The 16,977-nt window shown below is 43.7% G+C and overlaps 1 protein-coding gene across 10 annotated transcripts in view; it reads left to right on the forward strand.

Moving 5' to 3' along the window:
- The first annotated feature begins 16 nt into the window (after positions 1–16).
- LOC308474315 (uncharacterized protein) overlaps positions 17–16,977 on the forward strand; it is a 150,267-nt gene continuing 133,306 nt past the window's right edge. For all 10 annotated transcript variants that reach the window (XR_013984646.1, XR_013984647.1, XR_013984648.1 and 7 more), the window contains exons 1-2: positions 17–146; positions 3,051–3,135. The gene's annotated coding sequence lies outside the window, so the exon portion shown is untranslated. The remainder of the gene's footprint in view (positions 147–3,050; positions 3,136–16,977) is intronic.

Below are 16,977 nucleotides of genomic sequence, written 5' to 3' on the forward strand. Positions count from 1 at the left end.
GTGCCACCCGGAGGAACCACCCTGAAACGGGGGGGGCAGAGAGAGACAAAATGCTCTAGCGCCCCCCTTTCGCAGTCACGGAAGCTCTCTTTCGGCTTTGAACCGCTCTGTAACGCGTTGCCCCGTTCCCGTGGGTGCTTCGGATTGTAAGTTGCTAAGGCTTCCGGTTAATGGGAGGAAACGTAGAGCGGTCAGCCCCTCCCCCCGGGCAGAGTCGCAATGGTACAGGCCATTCTGGTCAGACGCTCCGCACAGCGCGTGCGCAGAAGCATCTGCTCTGTTCTTGCTTGTATGGGCTATGACCACGAGAGCGTTGGCTCCGCCCCTACTCCTTTCTTCTTAGGCCTCCACCAAAAAACCCACACAACCCCCTCTCGCTTTTACTAATAGACATTTCACAATGTCTGAAATAAGGATGGAGTGATACAGAGGCGAACAGGGCAATGTCCTGGCAACTGCTACTACCTAGGAGGTATAAAATGGATAAATGACAATATTATCAGTCGTCACACACTCAGTTTCATCAGCAGGCAAGCCAAAATGCATCCCAACAGGACTTTTGGTTTGGGGCTTGGCTACCAAATGGTGGTATTCAGGACAGTCCAAAGTATGGGGATCAGTCAAAGAGAATAAAAATAATCTGGGATGGCTAGACTGCCAGCAGGCCTGCTAGGAAGCAGAAGCAGCAGTGGCAGAAACGACTTGCCATGACTGCGGTACATGTCAGCAGTAGCAGCAACAACCTGTAGGACTGAGATGGTGGCAGTAAGGGCGGCAGCCTGTGAGGCCTCATGGTGGTGATAGGGAGTGATGGCACCCTGCAAGGCTTCACAACGGTGAGGGGAGATTGTGGATGACTTTTAGTTGCAAAAGGGTTCTTCTCTTCCAACCCTTTGGCTTTGGGGCACATAAGAAGAAGGTAGTTGTGGAGTGAAGTGAGCAACAAATACCTTAGATGAGTTTCATGTTGACTAAAGAACAGCTTAACCCTTGCAAATAATTACCCGCCAATATTGTTTGAGCAAGTGGCTGCCTTGCTTTGTGGCCAGCCATTTTAGGGCAGGCTCCATTCGACTGTTTGGCCTGGCCAGAATTGTGTCTTTCCGAGCCAGCCAGGGCACCCTGGACTGAATGGCACCTAGGATGCATATGTGGGTATCTATAGGTTAATTTTATTTCATTATTATCATTTTGCTATTTATTTCTGCAATGAAAGGCATTGACCTTGACACAATCTAATTCTTAGCATTGGTGTGACACACTTTACACACCTGTGAATAAATGCAGTGGGGCTTACATATGAGTAAATGAGTGTTGTATACTAATAAGACTTGAGGGAGGAACTAAAGCTACAGAGCTTGTCTCAAGCTGTTCAAAATATTTCCCCCAAATCTTTAATAGTGCAATGAAAAGAGGATAGAGTAGCATGCAAATACCTACAGTGAGTGATAAAGGAGTGTGACATAATACGTTTATTTTTAAATTCTAGGAATGTATATAAAATAATGTATCTAAAAGAAAGATTTATAGAATGTATCTAAAAGAGCCCTCAGGTAGTGAGTTTTTTTAAAAAATATTGTGTGTAATTCTGTAATTCTTACAAATATGGAGAAACAAACAATCTATTGGATATCATAGTAAAAATAAATAGCAGTAAGAGAAGTCTACAGGGAGATTTCCATGGCTTAACTAAGAGGGGGGCAGCTGCCCCCCCATCCAATAAAAAAAAAAAAATACAGATAGCTTGGTTCTGTCCTTCTAGCATATATTTTGCCCCCTCCCCCCAAATCCTAGCTACGCCCATGATGGCAGGTAAAAAGTAATTAACAAAAATGGTGTTCTGTGATTAGAGCATGGCTGGGAGAGTGAGTCTGGCCCCTGAAACAATGTTACCCTGCCTTTTCAGGCACTGGCCAAGTTTTATCTAGAGTGAAAAGTTTTAATACCATGTTTTTGTTTTAACTTTTTAATTTCTATCATTTTGTATGTCCAGCTGTGCCTGGGCGCATACACCTTTTATTATTATTATATTATTTATTACTAGGTTGCACCAACTTTATTGTGGCACGTGACCATTTGTATGAATAAAAATGATTAGAACACCTCAGAAGCATTCCAGAAGAAAGTCAGACCAAGGTTGACTTGACCCCGCTAGGGAATGAATGATTGTTGGGGTGCCACTGCAGGCATGGTTCCCAGATCCACAGTATGCCCCATCTCATGTACCAGTCTACTGTGGAAGCAGCAACTTGGCCACACATTCTTGAAGAAACTCCATGTTTACCTCATAACATGTAATTTTGCCCTTAGCCATGCTATAGTGCTTCCTAATCTTTTATTGTTGGCATCTGTCTGTCTTGAATGACAATAGTGTGCACTTCTGGGGATGAAGTCAAACTGCCGGAGAGTCTTTTTGGCCTGGCAGGCCAGACTCTTATCCTTCCCCCAACCCCCAGTGGCCAACTTTGACAGGTGGGACAGCCCACCAGTCAATCATCTGACAAAATGATGGTGCCAGATGATTGACACATGTCAAAGTCCCCTGTGCATTGCTTCCCAAATACTTGACAGCCAGCTGGAAGCACCATTTAAATGCTTTGCAAAGCCTTAGGAGATGCTGAGCACAGGGCTGGTAAAAGTGCTTTGTGCAATGGTTTTCCAGTGCCCACAAACACCCAGCTGTTGGGCATTTGAGAAGCACTTTGTGCAGCAATTGCCTGGCAGCCAGCTGTTTGCCAGGTGCTTGGGAAACAATGCGCAGCATGACTCTTCAAAATCCCCTTTACGCAAATCCCACCTTTATCTGTCCCATACCTTATGTCAGCTGTAGGGCAGGATGCATGGCCTGCCTGAAATGGCCAAATGGTTGGGTTTGGTGGACTGAAGGTTCCTCGTTTCTAATTTAATGCAAGCTCCAAAGTCTTCACACTATTCATCTTTTGAGAAGAAATGGCAATGCAATGCTATTTTTAACTTTTCCAAAAAGATGAGGGAAAAGATCTTAACACATTTCATTTATTTCATAAAATTTATATACCTCTTAATTGTAGAAAAAACCTCAAAGCAGTTTTTGCTTGAAGCCTTTGGGGAAAATAAAGAAGAAGTTCTTCATCCTTTGAAGTGTATAAAGACAAGGTCAGTTTTTGTTCAAGCAGTTTCTTCCCAACCTTTGAAAATTTAAGTGCTTTCTAAACCTAGCAAATACCTAATGGAATAAAATGGCATAATTTTTTGTTTAAGTGTTAGATTAATTTTAACAATTCAGATTAATGGTTAAGATTGATGCTATTAATCTTAACCCTGTCTAATCAGAAGGAAATCCTACTGACTTCAGTGGGGCTTATTCCCAGGTAAGTGGGGTTAGTACTGTAGCCTACGTTCTGATATTGGTCAACATCTATCTCTGGCAAATCTTTAAGCTGTGAGAGCACAGCAGGAAAAACACAGCACACAACAAAGAAAAATTTAGCAAATTGAAGCAAAATAAATGTTGGCTTCTTTCAGGGTACTCCTTTCCATATTGGTATACAAAAGGAACTTTATTTTGAGCTGATTCAACTGTTCCTTCTTAATGCAACATGATTTTTTCGAATTAGGAGGTTGGAACACACCTTGGAATTCATCTAGTCCAACTCTCTGCTGAATGCATGACCTGCAACATAGGATGCTTTGTGCAACTACAGTGTTTCTGACATGCCTCTTCTTAAATTCCTCCAGCAAAGGAGAGCCCTCCACTTGCAGAGGCAACATCTTCCACTGTCAAACAGCTCATACTGTTAGGCAGGTCCTTCTTATGTTTAGCCTAAATCTGCTACCCTGCGCTTTTTCTACTAACTTATTCTTAGTCTTGCCCTCTGAGCAACAGAGACCAAGCCTGCTATGTCTTGTGCGTGACATCCCTTTTGACACTTGAAGACTGCCATTGTGCATCCTTTTGACATTTGTCTTCTTTAGGCTACCCAGCTCTTTGAACCATTCTTCAGAGGACATGGTTTCCAGACCCCTCACTTTCCTAGTCATTATCCTCTGGACATGTTCCAGTTTGTCAATGTCCTTCTTAAAGGATGCTGTGTTCTTGTGATTGCACATAGTATTCAAGCTTCAGCCCAAACAGTGCAGAACATTTGTAATGAATAATAGCTTTTGTGCCTTTATGGTCACTGATCTCACTGGGGTGGTAATTCTATGTCTGGAATGTAGGTGGACCTTACCTGATTGAATGCAGCACATAGAAAACTAGTCTAGCACTCTTCTCGTTGACATGCAGTTTTCTATTTGCAGATATATTTTTCTTCTATTTTGTTTAGTATAGAAAAATATTCAAACATGTGAAATCCTGCATGCAGTCTGAAGTGTTGTAGATCAGATTTAGTACCTGAGTGAGAAGTGGCCTTCCATGACATTATAAGAGAAAAATCTTACTCCTCTGTACCATATTTTTCTGACTGATGCTTTCCTGAATTGATGTGCTTTGGGCAAGAATCCTTTTTGATCTGGGTAATGCTAGTAATCCATTGTTTAGATTTACACCTGACTGGATGAGGTTGCTTGGACATGATCCAGTTATGGAGGAGTAGATTCATTTTGTTACATTCTGTTATCATTTTGCTATTCCAACATGTGAAGACATCCACATAGCCTCTACCTACTGGTGTGGGCAGACAGCAGGCAACTTGGAAACACATCCAACTGTACTGATGTGTACAAGTATGTCCGTCTGCAAGTTGAAATGCAGTGGAAAACAGTAACCTCTCTGGGTTTTATGCTGGCATTGTATACATAGACTGTGTCTTTCACCAGGTGTTTATCCATGCTGCAGTCTTTCCCTGACCCTAATTAATCCAATGGGATGCACAGCCATACTCTCTGTTGAGAGAGGCTGTAGTCTAGCATATTCATGGGGGGAAACTGTCAGCCCCTGCCAAGGTCCTGTGGGGAAATAGAGTCATCTGACTCTGCTTTCTCTCTTTCAAGCCAATCAATTGGCAGCAGCGCCAGTTGGAGTCAGGCCATTCTCATAGAGGCCTCCATGGCAGCTGCTGTATATTGCATAATACAAATATACATATGCATGTTAATAGCATTCTGGTAAATAACATCACGTCTAGTTTGGACCTTATAGTGTGGGAAATATATCCCAGTTTATGAAGCTTTGGATGCTGCAAGGAGGGGACAGTTGGGCAACAAGTGCATGATGTAATTCTGGTTGCAAGTTGACTGCGTGGGCTGGAGGTTTGCTAGATGCACAACCTGTTCCTCTTCAAAGCCATATGCCCTTGAAACACACAAAGATGTTTTGCTTTCCTTCTTTCTGAGGAAACTGCACTTCCCGAGTCTGTGTTGAAAACAGAAAAACAACACCTCTGAAAAAGCAGCACTTACAAGTTGACCCCACACCTCTTTGTGGGGACTGGGGCTAAGGAAACAGCACTTCTTATTCCTGAATAAAGCACATTAGCCAAGTCCTGCAGTACAACTAAGGGAATTAAAGCAATCTCCATATTTTCTATTCCTCCCTATCAAATTATGACATTGCATTATTAACTCAAATAGGCTTGATGAACTTCCATTACAGCAAAGCAAACTTTTTTATTTTTTAACACAGTAAAGTGGTTATGCTGATAATTTTTTAAAAGGTCACTGAACAAGGGTGTTGTGCCATGAACAGCAGCATTTGGTATTTATTCCCTTATTTAGAAAGTTCAATAATGGATGTGGGGCTGAAAACCTCTAGCATTTGGTGACTCGTCCAGAATAGCAAACAGGCAACTTGCTACCTGAGATTTGTTGCAAACCTGTGAGATGACTGCTTTCTTCCATAATGAATCAGATAACACAAGGTGATGGTGAGGAGTGCATGAATCACAGATGATTCATAAAGAGAATTAGGCTGAGCGCAGGAGCAAAAGGGGTCAACACATGGGCCTCACATGGCAAAATGAAACTTCGGGTGCAGCTTACTGAGACAAGAAGAGTTAGATACTCAGTAGGCAGGCACTGGATCCCAGCTCCGTTTTTAGATAAGATAATAAGAACATGGAAGAAGGTGGAGGTGCTTGTTCTTTCTTGTGAACCCTTTTTCTTCCTTGGAAATGTCCCTCGCGAGGCAGTTTCTTTCCACACAGTCCAACTTTCAGTTCAGAAGTTCAGAATGTAAGATCAGGACAGTGGCCCATCTAGTCCAGCACCCTATTCCTACTAGGTGCCTTTGGGAAACCTGCAGTAGTCAGGACCTGAACGAAAGGGCACTCTCTCTTTCTGTGGTTTCTAGCAACTGGTATACCCCCCAAGTGTGGAGGCAGAGCACTTCCCCCAACAGCATGTAACTGAATATGCTTTTCTCTGCTAAATAATGACTTGTATTTTGGGAATTCCAGGCCTCTCTAGTCAGCTGATATGCCAGAAATATAACCGCTTTTAATATTGTCATCTTGTTTTAATTGATTATCCTTTTTAATTTTTATTACTAGCTGCAGTTGTGGTTTCTAAAAATAAATAAAAAATTTATCCTATTAAGAATTTCTCCCATCTTCTTCATTAATGTTTGCTCTCTTTGGTTTTATTTATTGAATGATTAAATTACCATTAGCAGATGGCAATTGAAGTATATAAAATGCAAATGCCTCCAGTATCAAGCAAGCATATTTTACTGACAAAACCCAATTTACAAGCATGTGGCAATTGCTCTCTGTTTTGCACACAGAATGGAAAATGATAGGGATGCACAGACCATCTCACTTAGATAAATTAAAAATAATTTATTCATCAGATCAAAGTACTGCCAATAGTGCAGTTCAGAATATGGATTGGGAGATGGAATTTGAACATATGGTTTTCAGTTTACTCTTCATCAAGGAGGTGAACTGTCTCTTTCTCCCCCCCCCCCCACTGTCAGTTTAACAGGAGGCCACCAGGGCATTTGGGGTGCTAAAGAGTAAGTTAGTTTGGATTTGGTGGTTACACACACCCTTATGTTATGCCAAGAAAAGTATTGGTCTTTAAGACTCAGAGCTTGCATTAAAAACTTGGCACTAAAGCATTGATCTAATGCAGAACAGACCTTTGTGTGCAGAATGAAAAATACCAGAGTGAAAGATACCAGAATGAAAGATGCAAAAGCAGCAAGACTGATTAGTTTTTATTGGACCTTATGTATATTAATAAAAGTGTATGTAATATCCCCAGTCATTTTCATTGTTTTCAGAAAAATCATTGCACTTTCATTTACTTTGCAGCTAGTGCTCAGTACTAGTTCCACCCCAGGAGTCATACAACATATTCAGTACAATCCGGTGGAACAATTCTATATTCACTGGGCACTATTCCCCCAAGAAATACCACATAGGATTGTAGCCACATTACTGCAAACATATGGCTCCTTCCTGCCACTCACCATCTGGCCTGGGGCGGGGCCTGAGGCCTCACAAGGACTGCTGCGCTCTGCTGCCCAGGAGGACTCTCCTGTGTGGGTGTCTGAGGGCCCTGCTCCTTCCTGCCACTCACCACCTGGCCCAGGGCGGGGCCTGACAGGCCTCACAGGGACGGTTGTTGTCACTGCTGCTGCGACCCAGGGGGATCCGGAGGGGCGCAGAGTTTGTTTTAAAATGTTCCTTTTCCTTTCATTTTTTTGTATATGCGGGGACGGGGATGGGGGTGGGATGGATGTTTAGTTGGGAATTTGTTTGATTTTAATGGATTTGTAATTTTTATAGTTTTTCATTTGTATTGTTTTTTGTTTTCTGGGGTTTTTTATTGTTTTAAGGTCTTACTTTGTTCTTAAGGGGAAGGGTCAGGGCTGCCGGGGAGTGGGTCCCAGCCAACAAAATGGCTGGGGTATGTTCCACGGAGGGGGATGCGCTGGGACAACCGATCTCAGTGATCACGGGTAGGAGGAGGAGTTACGCTAAGACCAGACCATGTCATTACAGAGGAGGCAGGTTTAGTCGTTGTCTGAGGACTATCCCTGCCTCCGGGTCTGGTCCTGTCCGGACGGATACTAGAATCAGCAAGGGATACCCACATAGCCTGAAGGTGCTGCTGTGCAATGCCAGGTCAATGATTCATAAGACCACTGCCATCCATGACGTGATCATGGATGGAGGATTTGACCTGGCTTGTGTAACAGAGACTTGGTTGGATGAAGCAGGTGGGCCTGTTCTTGCCGCTGCTTGTCCACCAGGTTTCTCTTACGCACAGCAACCCAGGCCCTGTGGGCGGGGAGGGGGGGTTGCAGTGATTTTTAGGAAGTCATTAGTTTGCACCAGGCATCCTATTGGGAAGACCCAGTTCTCTGAGTGCATGTTCTGGAAGTTGGGCAATAGGGGCAGTACAGGATTCCTTTTGGTGTACCGACCTCCCCGCTGCACCAAGGATTCCCTGCCCGAGCTGCTTCAGGTCGTGGCGGATGTTCTCCTGGAGACACCTAGTTTGGTTGTCCTAGGGGATTTTAACATCCATGCCGACACGACCTTACAAGGGGCCGCTCGGGACTTCGTGGAAAGCATGGCCTCCATGGGGCTGTCCCTGAATAAGTTTGGCCCAACCCATAGCCACGGACATGCCTTGGACCTGGTGTTTACCTCCATGGATGTTGGTGTTCTGACACTAAGTAAAAGCGAAACAAAAGAAGTGCCATGGTCAGACCACTTCCTGGTGCAACTTGACTTCTCCGCGACCCTTCCCCTCTGCAGGGAGGTGGGACCGATTCGGATGGTCCGTCCCCGCCACTTAATGGATCCAAATGGTTTCCAGAGAGCGGTAGGGGATGCTTTATCCCATGTTGATGGCCTTTCAGCTGATTCCCTGGTGGCCCGCTGGAATGTGGAGTTAACCAGGGCTATTGACTGTTTGGCTCCGAAGCGCCCTCTCCGATTGCATGGAGCCCGGATGGCCCCGTGGTTTTCCACGAATCTGAGGGCAATGAAACAATCGTTGAGACGGCTAGAGCGCCGGTGGCGGATGACCCATTCTGAAGCTGACCGGACACAGGTTAGAGCTCAGTGTCGAGCCTACCAAGTGGCGGTAGCGACGGCGAAGAAGGCTTTCTTCGCCGCCTCTATTGCATCTGCAGAAAACAGCAGCAGGAGACTTTTTCAGGTGGTCCGCAATTTAGCGGAACCACCTGCTACATCGGGGCCCAATACGGGCCACATGATCTCCTGCAATGATTTTGCAAAGTTTTTTGCAGATAAAGTCGCTCAGATTCGGGAAGAGGTAGACGCCACCGTGGGAGCAGGGCCGGGGCGGGGGAGTGCTAGAGTCCTGTCTAGTCAAATTGTGTGGGATCAATTCCAATCTGTTACCTCCGAGGATGTGGACAGGCTGCTTGGACGAGTGAAACCAACCACCTGTCTCCTTGATCCTTGCCCATCCTGGCTTATAAAAGCTAGCCGGGAAGGGCTGGGCGATGGGCTTCGTGGGGTGGTGAATGCTTCCCTCCGTGAGGGAGCCTTCCCAGACCCGCTGAAAGAGGCGGTTATTAAACCGCTTCTTAAAAAACCATCTTTAGATGCGGCCACGATGGCCAACTATTGCCCAGTCTCAAATCTTCCATTCTTGGGCAAGGTGATTGAGCGAGTGGTTGCTGAACAACTCCAGGCACGCCTGGAAGAAGCGGACCATTTGGATCCCTTCCAATCGGGATTCAGGCCTCATCACGGGACTGAAACTGCCTTGGTCGCACTGGTTGATGATCTCCGGCGGGCTAGGGACAAAGGTGAGAGCTGTTTCCTAGTTCTGCTGGATCTCTCAGCGGCGTTTGATACCATCGACCATAACATCCTTCTGGACCGTCTTGAGGGGCTGGGAGCTGGGGGCACTGTCATACAGTGGTTCCGCTCCTTCCTCCTGGGCCGTGTTCAGAAAGTGGTGGTGGGGGATGAGTGTTCAGACCCTTGGGCTCTCACTTGTGGGGTGCCTCAGGGTTCTGTCCTCTCCCCCATGCTTTTTAATATCTATATGAAGCCGCTGGGAGAGATCATCAGGGGGTTTGGACTGGGTGTTCATCAGTATGCAGATGACACCCAGCTCTACCTCTCCTTTAAATCAGAACCAGTGAAGGCGGTGAAGGTCCTGTGTGAGTGTCTGGAGGCGGTTGGAGGATGGATGGCGGCAAACAGATTGAGGTTGAATCCTGACAAGACAGAAGTACTGTTTCTGGGGGACAGGAGGCGGGCAGGTGTGGGGGATTCCCTGGTCCTGAATGGGGTAACCGTGCCCCTGAAGGACCAGGTGCGCAGCCTGGGAGTCATTTTGGACTCACAGCTGTCCATGGAGGCACAGGTTAAATCCGTGTCCAGGGCAGCTGTGTACCAGCTCCATCTGGTACGTAGGTTGAGACCCTATCTGCCCGCGGACTGCCTCGCCAGAGTGGTGCATGCTCTGGTTATCTCCCGCTTGGACTACTGCAATGCGCTCTACGTGGGGCTACCTTTGAAGGTGACCCGGAAACTACAACTAATCCAGAATGCAGCAGCCAGACTGGTGACTGGGAACAGCCGCCGAGACCATATAACACCGGTCTTGAAAGACCTACATTGGCTCCCAGTACGTTTCCGAGCACAATTCAAAGTGTTGGTGCTGACCTTTAAAGCCCTAAACGGCCTCGGTCCAGTATACCTGAAGGAGCGTCTCCACCTCCATCGTTCTACCCGGACACTGAGGTCCAGCACCGAGGGCCTTCTGGCGGTTCCCTCACTGCGAGAAGCCAAGTTACAGGGAACCAGGCAGAGGGCCTTCTCGGTAGTGGCGCCCTCCCTGTGGAACGCCCTCCCACCAGATGTCAAAGAGAACAACAACTACCAGACTTTTAGAAGACATCTGAAGGCAGCCCTGTTTAGGGAAGCTTTTAATGTTTGATGTATCATAGTATTTTAATATTCTTTTGGAAGCCGCCCAGAGTGGCTGGGGAAACCCAGCCAGATGGGCGGGGTATAAATAATAAATTATTATTATTATTATTATATATCATTAGGGAGTATACATGCTATACTTTCTTGTATAGCAGTTTCTTGTAGAAGCATAAGCTTGCTGCCATTGACGTTGGGGAGAGAGGAGGGTAACCGTCCTGTAATTATTTTATTTGTCACCAAGTCAGCTGTTTGTGGGAAAAACAAGGTGGCACCAAAAGCTGTCCTGGCCTCCTTGCCTGGATGTAATCACCAGCTCTAATCTCCCTTGCTTCAGCGGAGGGTCTGTGTAATGGAAAATACATGGCAAAGTATTGTACTGTATCACAAGGAGAGCGTGGCATCTAACAGTTATTCCTCTCATGTTTTATGTTAGCCTTGTATAAGTAACCTGAAATTGTTTAGCTAGTAATAAAATACTTTGACTGGAGGGGTAGAAGGATGTGCTGCTGTTTGGGAAGGAATTTGCCAGCAAGTCAGTGGGCCATAAGATGCCTGCTTCTCTAATGCTGGTGCTTCTGTTCTCATCTAGCAAAATAAGCATTATTAAAAATCAAACCTGAATCCAAATAAAACCCCTTCCCCATTGACAAGGAAAAAAACCCTGCTTTTCATCCAGATAGCAGGACAGCCAGAACCTCCACTGATTCTGGTTGTGATGTTAAAAACTAACTTTAAGAACTAGTGCTTGGGCTCGCTTTTCCCTTCTTCCTTTCTTTTTTTCCTTGAGTGTCATGTGCTTGTAGCTTGTGAATCTGTGGGCAGAAAGAAACTGCCTTAGAACTGCCAGCCATTTTTGTAAGCCATTCTGACAGCCTTTTTGGCTAAAGGGAAGGGTATAGGTGCTGTAAATAAGTAAGAGTTTCCACATATAAAGCTGCTTTCCCCATTGATGTGAATGGGAATTACGGTCGTGATCATCTGTCCACTAGCATACAAGTAAGCTCCATTGTAGAACTTGCTTCAGATTAAACATGGGCGGGACTGAGATGTAAGTAAATTAGAAAAGACACATTCCATTGAATGTAAGCCTGTGTAGGGTGTGTATACACATTTTATTTTAGGATCAATGTGGACTGAATACTTGGTTTTCCCCCCCATGTAGTCCACACACCAGTTAGATTTATTGCATTTTTTTGGCCTTAGAAGTCTTCCTGAGAAAGTAGTTTCATTCAGAAAATAAAAGCTCATAGGAGATTGATTATGCATTAACCCAGAGTGTGCCCATTTTAAAACAGATGTAGGCAGTTCCAGAAATATGTGTTTGTGTATCCAGACCTTCCCAATGACATTGGGGGTGGGCGTCTACCAAGAGCACAATCATCACTTCCTTCATCATTAACTTTTAGCATGTGCAGGGAGACAAAGGCAGGGATTAACTAATAAAGGGGAGGATTTTAAAACTTATATCAAGTAACCACAACCACCCTTGTGGACAGTAGGATCTAAAAACAATCTAGATCTAAAGAGCATTTTGAGGACAAGCATGAATGATTCCAGGAAGAGAAGGGGGGGAAATTGTGCTGCAAACAAGTTAGGGCAGTGGTAGTGAACCTATGGCACGCATGCCAGAGAGGGCACTCAGAGCCCTCTCTGTGGGCACGCGCACCATCGCTCCAGCAGAGCCATAGCTTCCATGCTGGGGGTGGAAGGAGGAGGAGAGGAGGGCTCACGCGTGCCGTCCAAAGCCTGCAGCACTAGGGCCTGGCGAGCAAGTGAGGAGCTGAGCAGGTGTTGACTTTTGATGTGCCAGGGCCTCCTGCTCGTCTGTTTTTCCTACTCAGGAGTAAGCTGCCTTGAGTTCAGCAGGGCTTACCGTATTTTTCGCTCTATAAGACGCACCAGACCACAAGACGCACCTAGTTTGGGGAGGAGGAAAACAAGAAAAAAAACATTCTGAATCTCAGAAGCCAGAACAGCAAGAGGGATCACTGCGCAGTGAAAGCAGCAATCCCTCTTGCTGTTCTGGCTTCTGGGATAGCTGCGCAGCCTGCATTCGCTCCATAAGACGCACACACATTTCCCCTTACTTTTTAGGAGGGGAAAAGTGAGTCTTATAGAGCAAAAAATACGGTAACTCCCAGGTCAGTAAGCATATGAAGATGGCAACCTAAGAAGGGGCTGCTGGGTTTATATGTTCGCTGGGCTTTCCCACAGAAGCCAACAGAGAAATTCATTCCGTGGAGGCTGCGATCAAACAGCAGCCGAAGAAAGAGCAAATAATAATAATAATAATAATAATAATAATAATAATAATAAATATTTATACCCCACCCATCTGGCTGGGTTTATTTATTTATATTTATTTGTATGTGCACACACAGGCAATCATTATTATCTCATATTAAAAATTGGGAGAGGGTGGCTCTTAGTACAGTCCTCCAGTGTACACTAGTGGCCAAAATTGTGGAACCTTCTGGAAAAAATGTATTTCCGGGGTTTGATGGCTCATAACACCACTTTGTTTTGGAGTAATACCAGTGCTTTTTTTCCTGTGGAGACGCAGGGGGACAAATACCTCTAAAAATTTTCTGAATTTAACGGGAGAAGAAATTCACTGTTATTTATTTTCCCCGATTTGAACTGTATTTATTTTCCCCCGGTGGTGATTTTCTTGAGTCAAAATGAGAGTACCCCTAAACATTTTTTTTAGGAAAAAAAAGCACTGAGTTATACCATAAAATTATATATCAATGGAAAGATAATCTAATGAGGAATGTAATGCAATAACTTTTATGAAGGATTATTTATTACAACAGCAGTCATAAAGAAGAAATGTGAAACACACAGAAAAAAATGAGATACACAGGTTAAATTACCGTGTTGGCATTTTGCGATATATAAGTGGGTTTTGGGTTGCAGTTTGAGCACTTGGTCTCTAAAAGGTTTTCCATCACTGAGTTAGGGTGTCTGCAGTGATACACAGAAAGTCCTTGTTGCACATTGGAACACAACACGGAGGTTTTTCCTTTTGTAGCATGTGTTAAGACCACCCTGACACTTTGATAAACCTATGCTAGGTTTGTAATCTCCAATTGGGAAAGTGAACTTTTCACTTTACTCCTTGAGGGGGGAGCTCTTGTTCGTGCAAAGAATCTCACTTAAGTTAACTAAGGGAGAAAAACCCAACAATCCATTAACAGAAGAGCTTTCCAATAAATGGTTTTGTTGAAACTAACCTGCACTGCTCTGCAACCCTTTACTTATGCTATTGGAACTTCTGTATCATTTTCATACAGAGCTGTAAATATTTGCTATGTTCTTGACATTTCACGTTCTCTGACTTTTTCTGAATTAAAAGAAGTACACACAAGTGGATAATTTGCTCAAATAAAGCCTGCATTATGGTTTAATAGAGTCTCTACTTCATTTAAAGATTAATATTATTTTTGGATCATTTTAGTTTATGCTTTTCAGCCACAACTTTTGAGCTGAATAAAAATATTTCCAATGTTCAGACTAATTTAGTTAAAATAATGGCATAAATCAGAAGTAGCAACACCTGCGAATAATAATAAAAAAATTATCAAGAATAATATAAATTAGTTGAAAAGAAATGAAAAAGAGAAAAATGCAACCCTCACACAATACGGCTAATTATAAACATCCTCATCAGACCAGGTAGTTGCCCTGTAAATATAACAGTATATCGAGACTGATTCTGAAGTGAAGATGTGAGATAGGTCTAGGCTCCACTCCATTTACATGGGTAGAGCTCCTCTTTGCATGACCCAATCATGGCCATTCATTGCCTGAATGAGCACTATGCATATATATGTGAGTTGAAGAGGCAATCACACATTACGTTCAAAGGGTATGTACACCCTTTGTATCTGTGTGTACAAACAGTTGAGTTGCACAAATTAAATGCCTTTCATACAAACACTTGTCTGTGTGTAGAGACAACTGGTACCTGAGTTCAGTGTAATGTGCGAACCAGTCTAGTTGGCATGAGTACGGTAGGTATTACAACAGTGGCTTTAAAGCGTGTAGCACTCCACACTGGTGTGCCAGGAAAGGATGGCGAGTGTGGTGGGAAGATTCAAGAACAATCAAAGAAACATTTAAACAATTCAGTGTAGTATAGTACAGGCAACCCCCAATTTGCTTGGGGGTTGTCTTCCGGTCTTTGTGCGTGTTGGAAGACCACACATAAGCTCTCCACACCTCCGTTACACCCCTGTCATGCCCTCTTATGGGTCCAAAAATGGCCCATGCATGGTTGAGTGTTCTTTGAATGTACAGTCATAGCTCGTGTTGTGATTGCTTCATGATACATTTTTTCAGGTTGCGTCCCGCAGCGACCCGGAGGTACTGGAAAGGGTTACTTACGGGTTTCGCCGCTCGTGCATGCGCAGATGCGCAAAATGACGTCACACGCATGCGCAGACGCGGCGAATCACAACCGGCGCAGACGCGGGTTGCGTTCTGCTCATGTTGTGAACGGGACTCCGGAACGGATCCCGTTCGCAACCAGAGGTACCACTGTATGCAAAACAGGAGAGCCTGTATAGTATAGTATCTTCTTCTTCTTCTTTTGATATACAACCAGGAACACTATCCATGCCTCTCTTCAAGAGCGTTAGCTATTCTTCTACAGTTCTCCATGGCATGTCATTGTGAACAGGGATTTTAAACTCTGAGAAATATGCAAGATCAGAAGAAAGAAAGACTTCTTTGTGTTGATGTGGTGATTTGTTTATCTCAAGTAAGATAATATTGTTTAAAATAAATGAGATTACCCACCAAAAGCAAGCTCACACCTCTCACTGAGTTTGTATACATACTTAAGGTACATAAGTAAGAGGTTTGTTTATAATTATATTTTAGGAATGATTCATGTTCTTATGCATTGTTTTATCATTTCTAGATGGCCCATGGTCATATTATAAAGTAGTTGGGTTCTGTGTTATAAATGAAGCATGGCTAGGAGTTGTTTCTGTGTTCCAATATATTTCTTATCCATAAAAAATCAGTGTGGTGCAAGCAAATTTTTATTCTGAAAATGTGGCCCAAAGAGAAAAGTTGGAGAACTACTGCATTAGAGAATGGTGCCATTGGCAGACAGGGTTTGCCCTGTGACCCTTCCACATCTTCTTTCAACATGTGGAAGGGTTTGTGTGAATGACCTTTCTAGGGAGAAAGGGAACAGATTTTCTACACTCTGATCTTTAGGATGCTGTCACCAACTTCTCCTGTCTTTGAATCAGCTGATGTATTGTGCTTTCTGATGGGGCCGCACTCTGACCTACATGCTGTTGAGAATGAATACTCTGCTTGACCTGAGGTGCAGGTCATATACTGCTCTTCAGGATTCTTGAACTGATTGGGTAGTATATCGCTTGATAATCATGTTACATTTTCTAATATATTTTGAGTTAGGGTTTAAAGAGAATATCTATATAATTTATTACCACATTAGAAGTAAATGAAATCCATTAGAATCACTGGTACCATAGATAGGTCAAGATGATGATGAAGTTGTTTGCCTGATTTTCTAGAATATTTTAGCTGAATTACACTTTAATTGCCTAATGCAGCAAAAAATCTAGCTAGGTCATGCCCACTAATGGGTAAATTGAAGAGTCTGAACCTTGTAAATAGGTCACACTTTGCTAAAAGTGCAATAATTCTAATTGATAAAATAATGTTTTGCAGAGTGCTTTTCAGTCTCAGAAAAGATCTGGAGGGTACCACAAAGGACATTTGTCCTTCCCTGGTGACTTACAAAATTGACCTCAAAATTTTTTCTTTTTTTAAAAAAGTCTTATAATTTACTTCCAGAAGCTGGAACTGCTAAGTTACTGAGAACGGTTATATGCTTTACTTATTATTTACTCATTGAAACACACCATCATTCAGCATAATATATTAGCTCCTTTCAGAAACTAATATTGGAATGACAATCAAAGAAAAATGTGTTATGTGCAACCCAAATCTCCAAGTGTCAAGAGACTCCAGAGGTGCCAGTGCATATCCAGGACATATTTTTCTTGGAATTAAAGACAGCAGAGACTATGATATCTCTAGGACATATGGTTCATGTGTTTGTTTGTTTGTTTGTTTAATA

This window comes from Podarcis pityusensis (assembly GCF_964106645.2).
Source record: "Podarcis pityusensis genome assembly, chromosome: 3".
In the NCBI taxonomy this organism is placed as follows: Eukaryota; Metazoa; Chordata; class Lepidosauria; order Squamata; family Lacertidae; genus Podarcis; species Podarcis pityusensis.